At 32.7% G+C, this 19,210-nt stretch overlaps 1 protein-coding gene and 1 non-coding gene across 3 annotated transcripts in view; one reads left to right on the top strand and one right to left on the bottom strand.

The window, feature by feature from the left end:
- The window catches only part of LOC117783296 (ecdysone receptor), an 83,850-nt gene that overhangs the window by 14,892 nt on the left and 49,748 nt on the right, over positions 1-19,210 (bottom strand). The gene's annotated exons all lie outside the window — the stretch shown is intronic.
- On the top strand, positions 6,562-6,644 carry Trnal-cag. Its single transcript has one exon. It is a non-coding gene; the product is annotated as a tRNA-Leu (tRNA).

Genomic DNA, 19,210 nt, shown 5'->3' with positions numbered 1-19,210 from the left:
AGACACTTTGAAATCGACATTTCATATACATATTACTTTAACGTCCCAACTATTTATAGACATGCGATCATCATGCGAAAAACAGAAGAAGAACCCCAAGAAATGTTGGCTCCCATCAAAAGAGGCAGCAGCAGTTGGTAGCAAGAAGCGTTAAGAATCTAAAAAACGAAAGAGAGATTGAGGCTATTAAAGCTGCCAGGCTACACACACACACACAAGAGGGCTGTCATTTGCTTGTTAAACACCTGGAGGCGTGGCCATCTGAAATGAATACTCTACAAATATTATAGTTAAACCATGATATAGGGCCTGATTAAGGCAGCTTTAGGGAAGCATTCAAAATGTCGGTAAAGAAAGGAAAGTATTTTTATGATTTATTATTTTGATTTAAATAAATATTTTAGAAAGATTAAAATTGCTTATAATTATATTTAAATGTATTCAATTCATAGAACTTGCAACGAATTAATTTCTGAAAAATAATTTAGACTCGAAATTCTTTTCTTCGCTTTCTTTCTTTAATTGTAATTGTTCGGAAAAGAAATGAGTATTTAATGGATACGTAAAAAACTGTCTTACAACGGAGAAAAATTAATACAATTTTTGTAGTGGAAATTTTTTTACAAAATTAGAGTTTCTTATAAGTTTTTTTTTCAGGTTTTCGATTTATCAAGCTGCGCTCCCAATTGGAGAATTATTTACCACTTTGAATTGCCTATAATTAAACTATAAACAAAGCTTTAATCAACTAAACTTATAATTGAGCTGTGAATTGGCAACATTTTGATTCAGGTAGACTTAATGAGAGCCACAAATAAATAGTGTTGTTCTCTAGTCGATGACCAGCTGCGAAAAGTCTCAAATTGAGAGTTGTTTCATGAGTAATAGCTTATTTCAATTACTTTGCTACCAATTGAAATTAAATGCAATTAAATCAAATGTAAAAGCGAAATAAAAATACAAATAAAAATAAATTATGTACGAAAATGAAAATAAATGCGAATATGAGTAGATTATTTGTGGGATATTAAACTAAAATCAACTGTTGAGTGCACAAAAACAATGCACAAAAACAATTGCAAATAATTTATCATAGAAAAAAGAGACTTGAAAGAAAAATAAAAATTATAAAAAATAAGAGGTGGCCACACCAAATCACTTTCAATGGCTCCCAGACCCAGACTCACTCATACACTCGCACCACCGGCAGCACCGCCGACTTACCAACTTGTTTTGGCCAAATGTGGGTAAGGGGCAAGTGCAACAAGTGCACTGGGCAAACGGAGCACAGCCAGTTTGGAGTTTTTAGAGCTTTTTGAGTATTACTCGTGTATTTGTAACCGCTTTCTAAACATGCCACAAAGCAAGTTGCATGCCACACACACACTCACAGACACTCAAATACTCAGACTCTTGCATCTTTCGTTTTGAAATGGCTTGTTGTTGCCACAATATGGCCTTGAATTTTTAATCAAGTTTCGCAGACAAGCCCCAGGCTTTGATCACGGCCTCAAAATACTAAATAACGTCTCGAATGGACATAGAGTCGAGTTGAGTCGAGTATCGACTTGTGGCAACTCCACGAACAAAAAAAAAATTGCTCAGTCATGTTTTAGGCAACAAACGCAAAATGCGAATATTACTCGTTAACTTCCAAACAAGTTCTATTGAACTTGGTGGCTCACAAAATAACATAAAGCAACGACAAAAAATAAAAAAATAAATATACTAAACCTTTGCCTCGTCTGTTGCTTTTTGTGCCAAATGATTAATGGAATAAACGCGCGCAATTTTCGCCACAGTTGCCGCACAACAACAACACACACACACACACAAATACTTAACTTATAAAAACTGATACTTATATTAAAAAATATTATTTTACCCAACCAAAAAACTGCCTGCTGTGCAGAAACACCCAAAAAGATGACAACAAAAATAAAGCAAAAATGAAGAAAAGAACAGAAATGTAAAAATATTATGTACAAAATGTGTTTAAAATGAACCTGCATAAATGTAGCCAGTGAGAGTTACTAAACAACTTTAGAAAATCGTGAAATTAAAAAGAACGAAAATTAAAGAATGACAAAATCTAAACTTAAAGCAAAGCTTGCTTCCCAAATAGAAAACAAAAATTAAAGAACGTTGGTAAAAAAATTCAATAAGTGTTTATGAAATTTTCTATTGGGTGTATTTCGAAATGAATTGAAAAATTAACAAATAAAGACAACAATTATTATATTTTTAAACTACAAGCTCGGATAGGTTATTCTACATTTTTTGAATTATTAAAAAAATTGATCAATGTCTGTATAACTCCTATCAAAATTATTATTCTAAAATTGTTAAAATTTGTGTATTAAAGATAAAAAAATGTAAGTACAACAAAAAAAAAATTTGAATTTTGATATTGATATTGATAATGCCAGTAAAGCAGGTAAATTTTAGGATCTTAAGATCTATAAATTAACCATAAAAATAAAATTTTTGAGCAAAACTTAAAATTTTAATTATAAACGACAGTTAGCAAGTGTTGTATTTATTGAAGATTTTTTGGTGCGGAGCTGGGTTTGATTTGATTAATTACACGCACATTTTTGGGGCGTGACAAGCCGAAGGCAAAGGAATTGTCATCAGCCATGCAACGACTCATGACTAATAAACAAAAAAAAAAAAAATAAAGAGATACCAAAAACTCAAAAAAGAAGACAGACAGAGGCAAACTGCGCCTTCCTAAAATCATAAAATAAATAAAACTGAAAGACAGCTAAAAGCCGACATGTGTGAGCCCCGACAGGCCAAAGGGGATAGGGGCAATCAAAAGGGGAATGGGGCATGGTCAGTGGGGTAGACGAGGAAGTGGACTTTGCATGTATATATATTTGACTTTTGATATGGCACCGAAAGCGACACAGAGAGGGAGATAGAAAGAGCCGCAACGAATCCCGCTTGCATTTCAAACACACCCAAAAAAATTTAACAAGAAAGCACAATTTTTTTGGTTTATTTTCTGTTATTCGAAATGCATTTTAAGTCAACGATGAAATTGAATCATTTGACAAAAGGCAACGGGGCAACGAGCTTTATCAATTTCGCGGCACACAACATTCACCCGAAATGCAAATTATGCGTTTAGGTAGAGAGAATCTTTGACCCAACAGTGAGAGAGAGAGAGACGGAGAAAGGGAAAGAGGGGGTAAACAAATCTGTAGAATCATCAGCGACTCACAAACAAAAGTGAAGAAGTTGTCGCGCTTGTTTTTGCACAAATCCGACTCCATTTGAGATGGACAACCTCAAAAAAGAAGAAGAAGAAGAAACTTCTCGAGACTGAGTTCCATGTATGCAAAAATATGCAGAGCCTATAAATCAAAAAACCGTGGCTCATTTGACATTTATTTGTGTGTTGTTGTTCATGTTGTCGTCGGTCAACCTTACTCCCTCCCTTTTCTCACTCTCTCTCTCTCTCTCTCTCTTTTACACGCACTGTAGATTTATATATGTGAGCAGACAAATATATTCATTATACTCGTATTATTCCTTTCAAGTCCAAAAGGGCTGACTGCATCGTCCAAAAATTTGTCGCTTGTTTTGAGCTGCGCTTTTTTCTTTTAATGCGTGTAACAAATTTTTAAGCTGACTTTTTTTTTTTGGGTGCAACAGAGTAAGTCATTAAGATATTTGCATGAAAATAAATTTGGAATAAACAATGTAAAAATAGTGGTAGGAATTGGAAGAGAATAAACAGCTTTAGAATTTTGACTGTAGATAAACAATAAAAAATATAGTGAAGTAATGATCGAAAAATAATAAAATTATTTCTCAAAAAAATATTTTGATTTACTTTTAAAGTAGTTAAACAAATTATACAGTGTTGTTAAGTGCAAAGACAACAACAAAATGACAAACTGCAGTGTTGTGTAACTGATTCTTATCTTGTAAGCATCCATTTGAGTGCTACAATAAATCATTACGGATATAAATAGATAGTTTTTATACCATACACAAGTTTTCCCTGCTTCCTCTAATAATTACAATTGAAGGTAGGTTTATTTTCATTACATAAAAAATTTCTTCGTTCACCAGTGTTGTAAAACACAACTGCAGTAAGCGACACGTAATACCCTGCAGAATTAAAATGTTACTCTCTAAACATACATACATCACAAATGTCACTTTTAGGCGCGCCTCGCTGTCTGTCTGTGGTGAATAATGAGTGAGTGACTGTGAATGTGAATATGAATGGTTGAGTAAAAGCATATTGAGGAGTGTATTTAGGTCTAGGTCTTCTTGGGCATTAGCAAATAAATATATATACATTTATGTATAAAAGTCTGACAAACTTGTTGTGTGTGTGTGCGTGTGTTTTTGAGTGTTTGTCACATTTCATTTTCAATTTCTCGCGTTTCGCTGACAACTTTCGTTTCATTAATTTTTCCTGCTTGAACACATGGCGTATGCGTAACGTTTCAAATATATGCGCTTATAATTATTCTTCATATTATTATTTATGGCGTGAGTAATTGAACGAAATAACTTTACGGCATAGCGTGTTACACTTGATTGATGAGCTGATTAAATGAAGCAATAAAGGAGAGAACAACAACAATAACAACAACATCAACAACAACAACACAAAAAAAAAAATGAAGCGTAGAAGCGCTTTGCATTTTCTGCATTGTTTGCCAATTAAGGTTTTGAGATGTGATAAAAATCGCACAAAACATTTGCCAGCTACTTAAAAATATCAAAAAGACTAAAGACAAAAGCCAAAAGATACAATTTGAGCAGATGCCGGGCCAACAAACGAGGGCCAAGAACGAGCAACAGCTGCTAACAGCCAACAAGAAGTCAACAAAAAGCGCCGCCAAAATGGCCCAAACCATTATGGCCAAAACCGAATGAAACTGAACTAAACTGAATACAAAAGAGACAGAGAGAGAGAGAGAGAGAGAGAGAGCAATTGGAATCTAATTTAAAATTAGTGCTTAAAGGATTGAAATAAATTTAGGCAATTTTAAGACTGACAGAAAAGCAAGCTGGCTTGCTGACTTGGCTGCTGCCCTTTGGCAATAAGAAAAGAACCTCATTGAAAATGCGTCGAGTTCTTGTTCCGGTTAGTATCGCATCCATCCATTCATCCATTCAGCAGGTGGCTTGATGCTTTGGCCCCGATAGCGTTAGGGCGACCTCAGACCTTTAGACATCAGACCCAACCAATTGGCCAAGCTGTTCTTGTTGGTCTTGTTTTTGTGTTTTGTTGTATATACATATTTTGACAAAAAGACCAAGATAATATCCAAAGTTAAGACCGTGGCTAGAAACAGATGGCAGCTGGCATACGTAATTCAGGCTCAAAGTTCTAACGTTATCAAAGCAATTAAAAGACTTTAGTAAAAATAAAGAGAGAGAGAGAGAGAGAGAGAGAGAGAGAGAGAGAGAGAAACAACAAAGCAATGACAGAATTTTAAAATTACAGATAATTACTTTTTGCAGCGACAACAATTTCAGAATGTTACAGACACAAAAATAACAACACAACAATAGATACTGGATCTAAATTATGCTACAGAAATTAAAAAGAAATATACACAGACAAAAAGTTACAAAAGCAAAAGATCAAAGAGTAAGAACAAGAAAGAGAGAAATGATCTGAGTGAGAGGCAAATTTGTATCTTGGTCATCTTTTCTATAGTGTCACTATCATCATTATCATTATTGTTATTATATTTATAATTATGCCAATTTTGTTATTTCTTTGAAATACATTTTTTTAATTTCTTAAAGCTCGTTTTCTTTTGACGGAAGACAAATTTAATAATATTAAGTTATTTTATGATATTTCAATCATGTAAAAAAAAATTATTTCTAAAAGAATTATATCACAATTTTATTTATTTTTTTTTAATTGTTAAGCTAAAAAACAAAACAAATCGTTATTGCTTTCATTAAAAAAAAAATTAAAATACATAAGACAATCGTAAAAAGTCGACTTCAGTAGGCCAAGTCTGATCTTTTTATTGCCCACCTGCGCAGGAAAAAAAAAAACAAATCAAGTTTCAATAGTTCAACATGCCCATAAAAGGTGGACACAAGCTTATTTACCGTTAGCTGAAAGCCCACACACACACAGACAACAACTTCAAGCTCAGCTGATGCCCGATTGCAGATTAAGCGAGTTGCTAATTGAAATGCTCGCCCAGCTGTCAGCTTGTCGTATGACAAATACATCTTTTCTCTTCTTTTTTTTTTTGTTACTTTGTGCAAATATTTCAAATAGAAATTTCAGCAATTAACGCTTTTAGCCAAACAGAAAGCAGTCAAAAAGATTGGTATACATACATATTTAATAAGATAATTGTTAACCCAGTTTCACAGTTGGACAGCTTAAGCGTAGGCAAAATAAGGTATACAAAAACATTAATAAATAACCATTCGATTTGCTGTTAATTCCTTCCGAAATTGATCGAGTGCTCACTGAGTTGTCTATAAATAATATTCACAGCTTGTTGCTAACAGCTTGTATCGATCGGTTAGATTCTATCGTATGGTTTTCAACGTGTCAGGATGGCCGAGTGGTCTAAGGCGCTGCGTTCAGGTCGCAGTCTACTCTGTAGGCGTGGGTTCGAATCCCACTTCTGACAAGATATGTTTTTTATTATTTTTTAATAACTGAAAATATTAAATACAATTTTTAAAATAAATTACACTAAAGACTAATACATATGTATTTAAATTTTGTTTATATTTTAATGTTACAATTACAATCACTATTAAATTTCCCATTTTTTAATAACAATTTATATACAAATATATTTAATCAAAAGTCATTCCTTTTTAATTTAAAATATTAATATAAAAAATTTTTAAATACAAATTTTATAATATAGTATTTTTGTTAACCATTATTGTATTAATTTCTATCATCTTCTTATCTTATTAATTGACAATAATTTCATAATCGTTTCATTCTCGTTTCACGCTGCAAAAACAAAAACAAAAGACTTAGGCAACGAACTGTTGTCAAAACAGACTGTGACCAAGTTCAAAGCCTCAGGAACAGGAAAAACAAATTTGGCAACCACTAAAATATCAACAACCAAAAAAACTTATGAAAGCTTCAAGAGAATGGCGTCAGGTAAATTTTAGAAAAATTTAATAAATCACTTCTGATTGCGACGCATTGTTATTTTAATTAAAAAAATAACAAAAACACGCACGCATACACAGATAATCATAACAAAAATAATAATAACGATGTTTTAGACAACAAAAGCACCAAATTGTAAGCGCGAGAGCTGAAATTGAAGCACATGGCTTAAATAAATATAAAAGAGACTCGGAACGAAACTAGAAAGGTTCAACTCGAGTGTTGTTCTAAAAGGAAGGCTGAGAGTTGGGGGTTAACGCGGGTTGGGAAGTTAAAGTAAACATAAAATTTAATTTGCTTGGCAACGATCATCATCATCATAATCAACATAATAATCACGCCGCACGAAATTACAAAATAGAAAAAACACAGAAAAAAGCGAAAATCAAAACCGAAACTGACAAAAAAAAATAATAGAGCTCAAGAAATCTAGAGATGCGAAAATAGAAATCGCGTGTGCGCTGACGCAGCAGAAACTCCCCCTCAAAATTAAAAAAAAAAAAACCACAAAAAAATACAGATCAGAACTGAAACCGAAACAGAAGCCGGGTATACAAGACAAGAAACAAATCCCGCCGTTCGCATAGTAAAAACTCAAATAGTAAAAATTCTCAACGTCCAATTCTAATTCGAGTCCGAGTCCGAGTCTGATTCCAATTCGAGTCTGAAGCACGCACATGCCATGGGCTTCTATTATATTATACTTTCTTGTTGTTTTTGTTTCTATTATATCAACGTGTTATTTCCAAGCCAAAAAGTGTGAACCAGCATGTTGTTGTTGGTGTAGTTACCATTATTGTTGTTGTTAGTTTATTACGCATCAGCATTTAACCTTGAACGTGTGGGTCAATGAACGTTTTGGCCAAAATATTCTAACGATTTTTAGTTGCTGCCAACAACAATAACAATAACAAGAACAATCACATCGAAATTCTAACAATAATAAAGTTGTGAATGCCACCGAAATTATAATATTTATATAGTAATCGTAACTGTTGCTTGGTCAAACGTTGCGTATGCGTAATATTTATATAGTTTTATTTATTTACATAGCTGTTGGCCGCATTTGGAGCACACTTTTGCGGTTTAACTCGGATTGTTGGTTAACTCTGGCTGTTCATTTAATAATTTTCATTCTTGAGCCTTCTTCATGGTCACTCTGTTTAATAAAATAGTAAACTTTTATAAATACAAATTTAGTTCATATTTTCCTTTTATTTATTAATATATTTATTTATTTAATTATATTTCTTAAGAAAAATTTAATTTCATTGTCTGTAAGTCTGTCTTTTATCTGCTTTATTTGCTTTTTTAATTTCTATTCTAAATTTTTCACTTTTTTTCATATAATTTTCTTTTATTACAATTCTCAGCCTCTTTACGTATCCTATGCCTCAGTCTTTGGATTTGGCACGTTTTCGTGGTTCAATCATTTAGTGTTTTGACTTTAATAACGCTTTTAATATTATTTATTATTATTATCTTATATTTAGCTGTTTTTGTTTCAATTTTGGGCAATGCCATTTTTGCTATTTGTACTTGAAACACAAGCTACAGAAATATCAACAACAACATCAAACAACCACTGCAAAATATATTGCTGCTTTTTTCCTATTTTTGTATTATTTACTATGAATTTCAATTGTATTGTCAATTGTGGGATTTCCCCTGCCGCCGCCTCTCGCCACCCCCTTTCAGGTATGACTACAATACGGCACGGTCCTACAATTATTTTCGATTCGCATTGACGAAAAAATACGCGACTCGTACTTGAATTATTCGTATATATATATATATATATAGAAGTGAGTGTGTGACTACAGATTCGAATGATTCGTACAATTTGTATAGCTGAAACGAGTGTATAGACTCCAATATCTGAATATATTCGCATTGTAGTATTGTTATTGTGGCTTTGCCTTCATTATTTGCAATTTTTTCTTTTGTTTTCTTAGTCAGAAAGAGAGGGAGGGTGAAAGAGTTTGGAAGTGATAGAGTGAGAAGGAGAAGTTAACGCGCTTCAATCAACACGTGTTGAAGACCGTCAACTTGGGATTGTAACCTGTAGACTGTTGTAGCCCATATATCATATTACACAATAGACAATAAACTCGCACAATGCGGGCTTCAACTTAAGCTAAAGGTAAAGGTCAACACTTCCTTTTTGCGTTTTCTGGCGGTTTTTTTTTTGGCTGTTCCCCACAGTGCTTAATTTGTTTTGCCAAAGTATTTTTTTTAGCATTGCAAATTTACCGTTAAAATTTTAATTAAACTCTGCACTTGATTGTACACTATTTGATTTAATTTATTTAATTACCGTTAAAAAAAGACATCAATCTAAAGTACTGGGCCAGCAAGGTCAGTGTTAAATGCGGAAACTGCCAAATTAGGGCGATATTGCCAGAGAATTCAAGAATTAAAAAAATAGTAGTCCTTAGCAAATTTGAAAATGCAACTCAACATGGACAAAGAAAGAATTTTTAAGGAATAATATTAACAGTAGTAGAAATTTTGAATGCATCTTATTACTTTCCAATTGTTTATTAATTTAAAAAATATAAATAGATTTTATTGAAAAAGTTAATTATAAATAAACAAAGATAATTTATTGTTTAACTCGAGTGTACATATATCCGATATTTTGAGCAATTTGCTAATTATTGTATCAGATTAATGAAAATTAAAATAATATCTGTACAATTGTGCCAATTATTGGGCATAATCTGCGTTTTGTGGCTTCGTTCACTACTTTTGAGTATTAATTTTTATTTGTTCAATTTAAACAATAAATGCGCAGGCTGCGCTTAACCTTGTAACATTTTTTCACGCTGTTTTCTAAACAAGCAACGAGGCAAGTGCGTGCTTTTTAACAATTTATATATATACATCTTTAAAAACATTTTTATTATTATTATTTGTTTAGCTTAATACTATTTTTGCTTTTGCGAAGGTTTCGTGAAATACTCAAAAACAACAAAAGTAAAAAGACAACAGCAACACCCACTACAAAAAAAAAAAAAAAAAAAAACAACTTCAACTTGATGTCGTTTTTTTGCAGCGTTTTTGGCGCGTTTTTAAAAGCCATATAGAAATGCTGCACGAGTTTAGCCTTCGGTCTGTCCATATAAAAAATGCCTTGCGGTTAAACATGGCATAGTTTCATTTGATTTTATTTTTTGCACTCTTTTACTTTTACTTTGTGTCTGGCATAGGCTTAATTTTCGCATATTTGTTGTTGCTGTTTTCTTTTTTATATAATTATGATGATTAACTTGGCTTCAATTGAGCTCCAGTTGAGTTCAGTTAAGTCTGAAGTGAAGTGTGGCGCACAATTAAGAAATCTTTATAATTGCACCACACACTCCATACCACATACTACATACCACACATGCCCCGCCCACACGGCACAGCTGCCTGCCACTTTCTTTTTTAATTGCAAAAAAAACTTATACTCATATACATAAAAGATAATACTTATAGCTCCTGAAGTATCTCTTTGGGGTCTCTTCAGGGTGGGGGTTGCGAGTGTGGGTTTAATAATAATGCTCAAGGCTGTCGAGTGTGGAAACTCTGGTCCGCCATTAAAATTAAGTGATTGAATTATACGAGATTGTTTGTAGAGTAAGATTAAATCTTATCAAATTTAATGAATTGCAGCAAAAAACTAAACGAAATTATTTACTGTTTAAACAAACTTCATTCAAGTTTACTTTTACATTTATAGTATTTTATAATACTATAGTAAAGTCTTGTTTACATCCATTTATTATTGTGTTTGCAAGTCCAAAAGCATTTCCAATGCAAACAAATTCCAATTTTGCACAGTTTGTTTGCAATTTCTGTGCAAAATTTCACTTTCGATTGTCAAGAATGGAGACTACGTTCTAGTTAACAACAAAATAAAAAGACTATATATGTATATTTAGTATTACTACTACAACGACAGCTTGAGACGGTCTTATCTTATCAGCAATGCGACGGAATACACGGAATACAACAAAAACAAAAGTGCAAAAGCTAAAAAAAAATATAAATTGTTTATATTGTTGTTGCTCAAGTATGCTATACTTATATAGAAAATAATAATAATAAAAAAAGAAACAAAAATAAAAATTGTTATAGCAAAATAAATAGCACAAATGTGCATTATCAGCGACACATGCATAGTTGTTGTGTGTGTGTGTATCTGTGTGTGTTTATTTAACGCACACTCGTGTATTAACCTCAATTTGAACCGTCCGATTGTGGGGCACTGTGTTATCTCTCGCGTGGTGTACACAAAAAAAAAATAAGCTACATACGTTGACTGGCATTTTTGGCCACATTGATAAGCAGTCCAAAATAATGGAAAAAAAAGTTCAAATACTTCTCCCCATATTGATTCCCAAAACACGCATCAAGTCCAATTAGATGAAATTGTACCTGTGACAAACTAGAATAAATTTGCAATAGCTGCATTCGCAATGAATGCAAATTGAATGAAATGAATGTATTCAAGTTGAATGAACTTGTATCTTTAAACACTTCCGCACTTAACAACATTTTAGTAGACATAAGTTTTTTTTTAGTACACACCGACCCTGAACTTGAACCCGCAAAATTAGTTGAAATCATTAAAAAATCAAAATAAAAACAAAAGCTATAAAAATTAAACAAAAAGTGAAGTGAACTAAGACAAGTCGTTGCTGTATTTTCCAGTCGGTTCATGAACTCTTTGGTCAAGTGTGAAGGCTAAATGGTTTTTCAACAAAAGAAAAAGACAAAATGAAAAAAAAAATATATATATATATAATGAAAACTAGTTTTAGGAAATATGTGACCGTAGTTAGTCGCTTGTATTGTTTTGGTTTTTTTGTTTTTTAGCTCATTTACATATCGAAATGCCTAAGGTATTGAGTTATACTTGATGATATATTTGCTTTTTTCTGGTCATTAGCAGCCTCAATGATGCGTTGTGCGTGCCTTAAACAAGTTTAGTACTTTGTACTAAGCCACAACTTATTAATTATTGTCTTTTTTGTTAAGATATCAGATTAACCTTATGTATAGTCGTTCATGTGATGAAAAGTTACTAGTTATTTTTAAGAACTTCTTTAGGTGAAAAATAATTAAAGTTTATTTTAGAATATATTTAATACTACCAAAGAGAATAAAGTTAAGTTATTTAAATTCACATGATAAAAATATGTTACCTAAATATTACATTTAGAACATTTCCAAATTTAATATTAATTATTAATTCTATATTAAGATTTAAAACAAACTTGAAATAGAACATACATTTGTTAAATTGTATCTTTTATAGTCCAATCATTTTTTCTCTAAAATAAATGGTTAAATAAACTGGTTACTGTTTTCTTGAAAAGTTTTCTTAAAATTAGTTTAGTTAGCACAGCTTTAGTACTAATTTCAGCACATTTAAATGGCATTAGCATAAAAAAGAAAACTGGTAACAAACAATGCAATCCAATCAAGCGTCAAGTGAAGAATCAAGCAAGTGAAACACGTTTTTTTATTTGGCTTTGTTTCTTTATATTTATTAATCACGATAACCAGGTGGGGGGGAAAGGGTCAGATGACCGCATAAGAAGACGCCGAAAAAACAAGGGATTGTGAAAGTGACCGACTGAAAAAGGAAAAGCGAGAGAGGGAGAGAGAGAGAGGGAGCCCTTAACTAGGGCTAAGCACAACTCACGCACCATTCACCTGAATAGAAAGAACCAGGAAGTAATACAACGCCAAGTTACTTTATGCGATTACGAAAAACCATTTGCATAGCTTGGAGAATGCCCCCCAAACACCACCATGCCGTTTAAAAAAAACAAAAAATAAATAATAGAAAATTTTGAAAGACTTTTTGAAGCGAGCCCATTAAGCAATAGGAAAGAAAATAGTGAAAGATACCGACTGTCTACATCGCGTAGGTGCGTGCTCTCTATCTTTTGCTGTCTCTCTGTCTAACGCACTATTGCTATTGTTTTGTCTCTCTTTCAATCGTGCTCTCTCTCTGTCTGACGCACACACATTCGTTCGGTTTTTTAGTGAGTGAGTCGGAAATGCGTGCGTTCCAAAATTTGGGTTATTATTTGTGTGTGTTGCCCTACTTTCTGAGATATTCTACGCATACACACACGCACACACACAAATATATATACACCCACACAGACGCATATACACAATTGTGCTGATTAGAATTTGTTGTTGGTGTTCAAATATTTTCTATTTTTTTGTTGTTTGCTGTGCGTTTGCCTCCAGCTCCTTTATGAGCTGCCACAAGATGCGACCGCCTTGATAAGTTTTCCCCTTCCCTTTCTCACACCCTTAGCACCCTACCCCCTTGGACCCCACATTTTGAACAGACATAATAAATGCCGGTATCACTGATAAGTCGCCTTACAACACATTTGCCCTAGGAAATGCCGGCAATTGACTGTCTTTTTGGTCAAATTCATGTGACGAGTGCACAATTTTGGTCGTTGATCTATTTTAGTATTGTTTTCTGTCTCTCTCTCTCTCTCTCTCTCTTTCACTTTTTCCATTTGTATTTTTTTCACTTTTGTTGCTCCATTTGGGTTAATTGACATATTTGGGTCAATGTTTAGTTTGCATTTTTTGTACCGATAAATAAATAATGCTTAGTTGAGGCAGTAAAGCGAATTTAGGCATGGGTACTTTCTATATTCAAGTACATACATGCAAAAATTAATTTGGTTATACGATTAATAATATTTGATAGGTAAGTTTTGACGTAAAGACATTCCATATAGTTCTAAAAAACTATAAAAACAATTAAGTTTACAATTCTCAAGTTGTTCTATTCTGAAATTGACAACTGTTAAAATATCAACTTCATGCTAAAAACGTCTAGCTTAAAATTAAAAACATTCCAATAAAGAACTTGCTTTGGTTTCAAAATTTAATTAAATTTTTCAACTGGTCGTATTTACAACTTGATTTAATTCGCTTCTACGATTTTAATTATAATTATCAACTATTGCTAGCTTAAAGTCACATAAATAGTCAGATTATAACTACCTTAAAGCAAGAGCAATCCAACTAAATGGAAACCACTCGAAAAAGCGGGCCAATGTAAGACAACACTCGTACAATTGAATTCAATATCTTAGCAAACGAAGCGCACAATGATTGTCTTTTTCTTTTTTTTTTTGTAGATTTTTTTTTTGCTCTTTGTTCTGTTCAATTTGGTTGAGTTTGGGGTTTTGAGTTCTACGTTTGCTTCATTTTTTTTGGGGTCATGTGTTTCGCTTTCTGCTGGGCTAAACAGAATTTTCCTTTACTTCACATTTTGTTCCCCCTGTTATGCATATAGGAATTAGAAATACAATACAAAACTCACTATTTGGGGGGGGACTGGCTGCTTTAATTGATGGAATGACTTTGTTTGTTGGAGGGAATTGGGAGGGATAAAATATCTTCAAGTAGCTGTACAATGGAATTTCATTACACCCCATGACGACCATCATGACGATTGCGTTTGATTTGTGCGCGTAATTGAAACAAATTCACCAGTTAGACGAAAAAAAAATACTCAATTGTTTACACCGGAAAATGAACTGTGGAAAGCTGCAAGAGTCTTGAGGTTGAATTACGATTGTTATCGATAAATTGTATCGATAGGGAGTTTATAATTTGTTGACCTACTTTTTGATACAATTTATACTGTTATTCAATTTCCTCTCTCTCTTTCTGCCTGTCTTTGTAATACTTGTTATTGGGCTTACCCGTTGACACTTAGATAAGATTTTGATTTGCATATTTGGAACATACCTGCAAGATAAGAAATGGGAAATAAATCAATTAGTTTGTTTATAAATGAATTAAATATATTTGATAGCTGTTTCTTTATAAATATTTAAACTAAATAAGGGAATTAAGATTACTTAGCTACATTTTTGTTCTATAAACTTAAAAAATAAATTTACCTACAATACAGCTAAATATATTAAAAGCAGCATAATTAAAAGAGATATCCAAGCTTATGTTTAGTTAACTCAAGTTCAATTGTAGTGAATCTCATAAAACATTTAATAGGTTTCCCATAAATATTTCATAGCGTTCCCATAAATAAAAAAAAAAACACCAAGAAATTTTTTAATAGCATCCCATAAGACTGCAATCAAGTTTTTCATCAACCTCACTATTGTTTCCTTTTTAACGTTTTTTATGATGATCACGGAACGATTTTTAACGTAAAATCGACTTTAACTGAATGTACGAATTAATATATTTGTACCTATTAATAATAAAAAATTTATGACAGTGCAAATGATGCGTCAACTAACTTTCACCTAGACAGAAAATCAAATTGCGTGTCAGCAATGGCAATGTCAAGGGTTAAGAAGTGAGAACTTTGTGGAGCTAAGTTTAGGGTAAACTATCAGGGGGGGTTACACGCGATACGCTCCAGCTGTAATTAATTAAAAAATATAAATGAACAAACCTTGCGCTCACATTTATTTATTCCTCACAGAGGTTGAGCCAAAAATGTTATTTATAAATTAGACACGCGCAAAATCCCACAAATAATGCGCGAAAATCATTTTAATGAGCTCATCAGCTTGCCAAAAAAGCAACAAAAAAAATAATTTGTTGTAAATAATCACATAAAAAAAACAATGTAGGACTACACTTTTTATGCGCTTGCAGAGAATATTCCGATTCTGTCACGAAAAAGCGGAAACTTTAACTTTGTAACTTTCATATACATATTTTTAATCTTTTAGTATTTCTCTCTGTTTTTATACTTTTTTTTCGGCAATGATTTATCAAATTTTTTTCGGCTCAATTTAATTGCCACAAAGTTCTCAATGCCATTGATGATGTGCAAAAATTATAGAAATATTATTGATATTTTTGTACTCGTATTATTGTGGCCAATTTAAATACATATTTTTTAATGCTAATTGTGGGCGCCGATTAATGTCAAGGTAACAAAAGTGAAACCAGCGATTAAAGCATTTATTTTTTATCCAATTATCAAAATGGCTACGAAAAAAATAGAAAATTCTATTTGAAGGTGTCGCAGTGGTTATTCATTAATTAATAATATATAATTTAAGAGTGTTTTAATATGTAAATGGTACTATAAAGTGTTTGTTGATATAAATAAAAAACTTTTGCACTTTAAACTATAGATATAAATTATAACAAGAAGAGTTGCGATTCTGCATGAATATGCTTTAAAAATTTAAAACCAGTTTTAATGAATATAAAGAATATTTACAAGTTTTTCCAACTAAAGCTAGATTTTTCTGGTTGGTTTTATCGATATGAAACGTGATCTTTCGATCGTTTAAACAGCCTGTCAGGCATTCTCTCTCTCGCTCTCACACTTTCCACATACACGATTGCATTGTTTTGTGCTGTTGGCGCCTTTCGCCTGGGCCAATTTCAAGTTCAAATTGTCGAGTTGCAATCATTTTTTGATTTGAATGCATGGGAAATTTATGCAAAAATCAAAATTGCCAGCAATCAGCAGAAGCATAAATCAAAATGGTAAAAAGACTACAACAACAACAACAACAATAACAACAATATCATCTGATGCTGCATTTTATAAGCTCGCTCAATTTCAACAGAAAATAAAAGCTAAAGAAAAAGTGGAAAATCACGCTTTGCTGCAGCAACAACAACTTTCACCCAAGTGACTGTTGTTGTTGCAGACGCATTTCTAGAAGGCCAGAAAGAAAGTGAGCAGCACAAGACAAGAAAGACCAGACACAAAAAAGACTCTAAACTCTGAAGAAAGTAAAGAATAAGTGAGTGAGAGCAGCGTTGAGTTTAAAGTCGAATTCAAGTTTGTGTGAGTGTGAGTGTGAGCGAAACTTGTTTGCTAAGCTGCGCTTATGAACATCGTGTTAGAAAGTTGTTTAGACTCTTTAGAATGCAGCAGCGACAGCGACTGAGGCAGAGGCAGAGGCAGCGACCGAGGCAGTTACAGAGCTGTCACTAATGGGGCAAACAGTTAGTTGAGACAGATCGGGAGCTTAAATTGTGTGTTAGTTGGTTTGTCTGTCGTCTGCAATTTAAAAGCTCTCGCGTGTGCCTTGAGAGCGCTCACCTCAATAGACACTCTCACTCACTCACTCTCTCTATTTCTCTCTCTCTCTCTCTCTTTCTCTCTCTCTTTCTCTCTTTCTCCCTCTCTCTCTGTCTCTCTCTCTTGTGTTGTTGCCTAATAAGAAAAAGTGTATTCTTAGCATTTTTTTTTTTGTTGTTGCTTATAAATATTCGTTTTGTTGCTTTCGAAAACAAATTCCTGGCACTTTTATTTCAGTTTGTAGCTAATAAAAAAAATACATATGTATGTATGTATGTGAGGTATTTATATTTATGAAAGTGTATACAACATTTGTGCATACACACTACTGACATAGTTAATGTTTTATTTTATTTTTTATTAACATATAATTTATTTATAGCAGACACTGCTGCTTAGCACAGTGGCGCCAAATAAATTTGACAGAGTGCAAAATGGAGCGTACACAGAAAGAAAAACTTTGAGATTCTGATTCAATCTCGGAATTCCTTAAATCGAGTACGAAATACTTGATATAAGCACGATTTTCTCATCAATATTTTGATTTTTGGATTTTTTTTTGTTAGAATAAATATTTTTGGTTTGTATTTGACAATATTTATTGTTGTCTTAATTTCGAATAAAGTATTTTAAACTGCATTTTTTTGTTCGTTCTATAGAATATTGTGTAACTTATCAACAAATCTGACTGTAACTAATTTCACTTTTTTTTTTCATATTTTGTTGTATCGCTGTTGTTCAAAGCGCAGCTGCACTTTGTAGCTGATTTAAAATTTAATTAAATAGTCTAGTATATAAATTAGCTGCCGCAGCCGGTTGTGTCATTAACCTATAAAAACGTGTTCGTTTAATGCACACACACATGTATAAGCAATCTAAAGCAAATACTAGTCGGCGCTGACGTTGACAGCGGCATATGCACTTGACGCACTAAGCAAAAACTAAAGCTTTGAAGAGCAGCAGCAGCGCTGCTAACGGTGACGCGGACGCTTTGCTTTCTTTACGTTTCTCATTTGATTGCAAATTAGTGCCAAGTGTACGAAAATAGCAAAAACATACTAAGAATGCACATATACAAATGCATGTTTATTAATATGTATGCACCCATACATATGTACACTGTACAATGTAGAGTGTATAAATTTGAGTGTGGGCAAAGCTTTCTCATGTTGACGTCACACACTCATGTGAGTAACTTTCAAAATGGCCGCCACATGCAGTTGCCTGCCTAATGAATTTTACATTGTTTTTCGAATTTACAAAAATAAACATATAATATAATATATATATTTTACACTGTTAAAAAAAAAACGGTTTCTAAAATCAAAAATATTTGCCTTACAAAATTATTTATTAAATAAAACATATTTAAGCAAAACAAAATAAAATAAGAAACAATTCTACAATGGTGTTTAAATATAAACTCTTCAATAAAGTTTTTTTCGGTGTACTTGCTGTCAGTTGAAATGCCAGCTGATTTTAAATAATTTATAACAACCGCTTAACAGTCGCTATAAACATTTCAAATACATTTTATATGCAAATCACAAAAGTTTGCATTGCTTTGCTTTGCTATGACAAATCGCTAGCAAAACACACATTGCAAAAAAAAAGAAGAAAATTACAAACTAAAAGTCAAAGTCGCCTGACTGTCATGCACTGCCCGGCAGCGCAGTTCGTAGTCCGCAGTCAGCGCAGTCAGCAGCAAAGCCCAAAGCCCAAAGCTTATCAATGTCAAAGCGTGAGAGACGGCGTAATTACAAGCAAACAAAATACGTAGCAACAACAACAACAGCAACAGCAAATATCTCGTTTATACAAAGTAGACACAATGTAGCTGAGAGCATGAATACAATTTTTGTGCACGCCATGTAACAATAACAACAACAACTACTTATGTGTACTATTACTACACCTAGAGAAAAATGCTGCACAAATTTTAATGCTCACACTTTAATTTTACTATTATTTTTTAATATCAAAATAAACTTCATATATTT

This window comes from Drosophila innubila (assembly GCF_004354385.1).
Source record: "Drosophila innubila isolate TH190305 chromosome 2R unlocalized genomic scaffold, UK_Dinn_1.0 1_C_2R, whole genome shotgun sequence".
Taxonomy (NCBI): domain Eukaryota; kingdom Metazoa; phylum Arthropoda; class Insecta; order Diptera; family Drosophilidae; genus Drosophila; species Drosophila innubila.
Note: the sequence above shows the minus strand (reverse complement) of the source record. Positions and strands in the feature narration are given on the sequence as shown.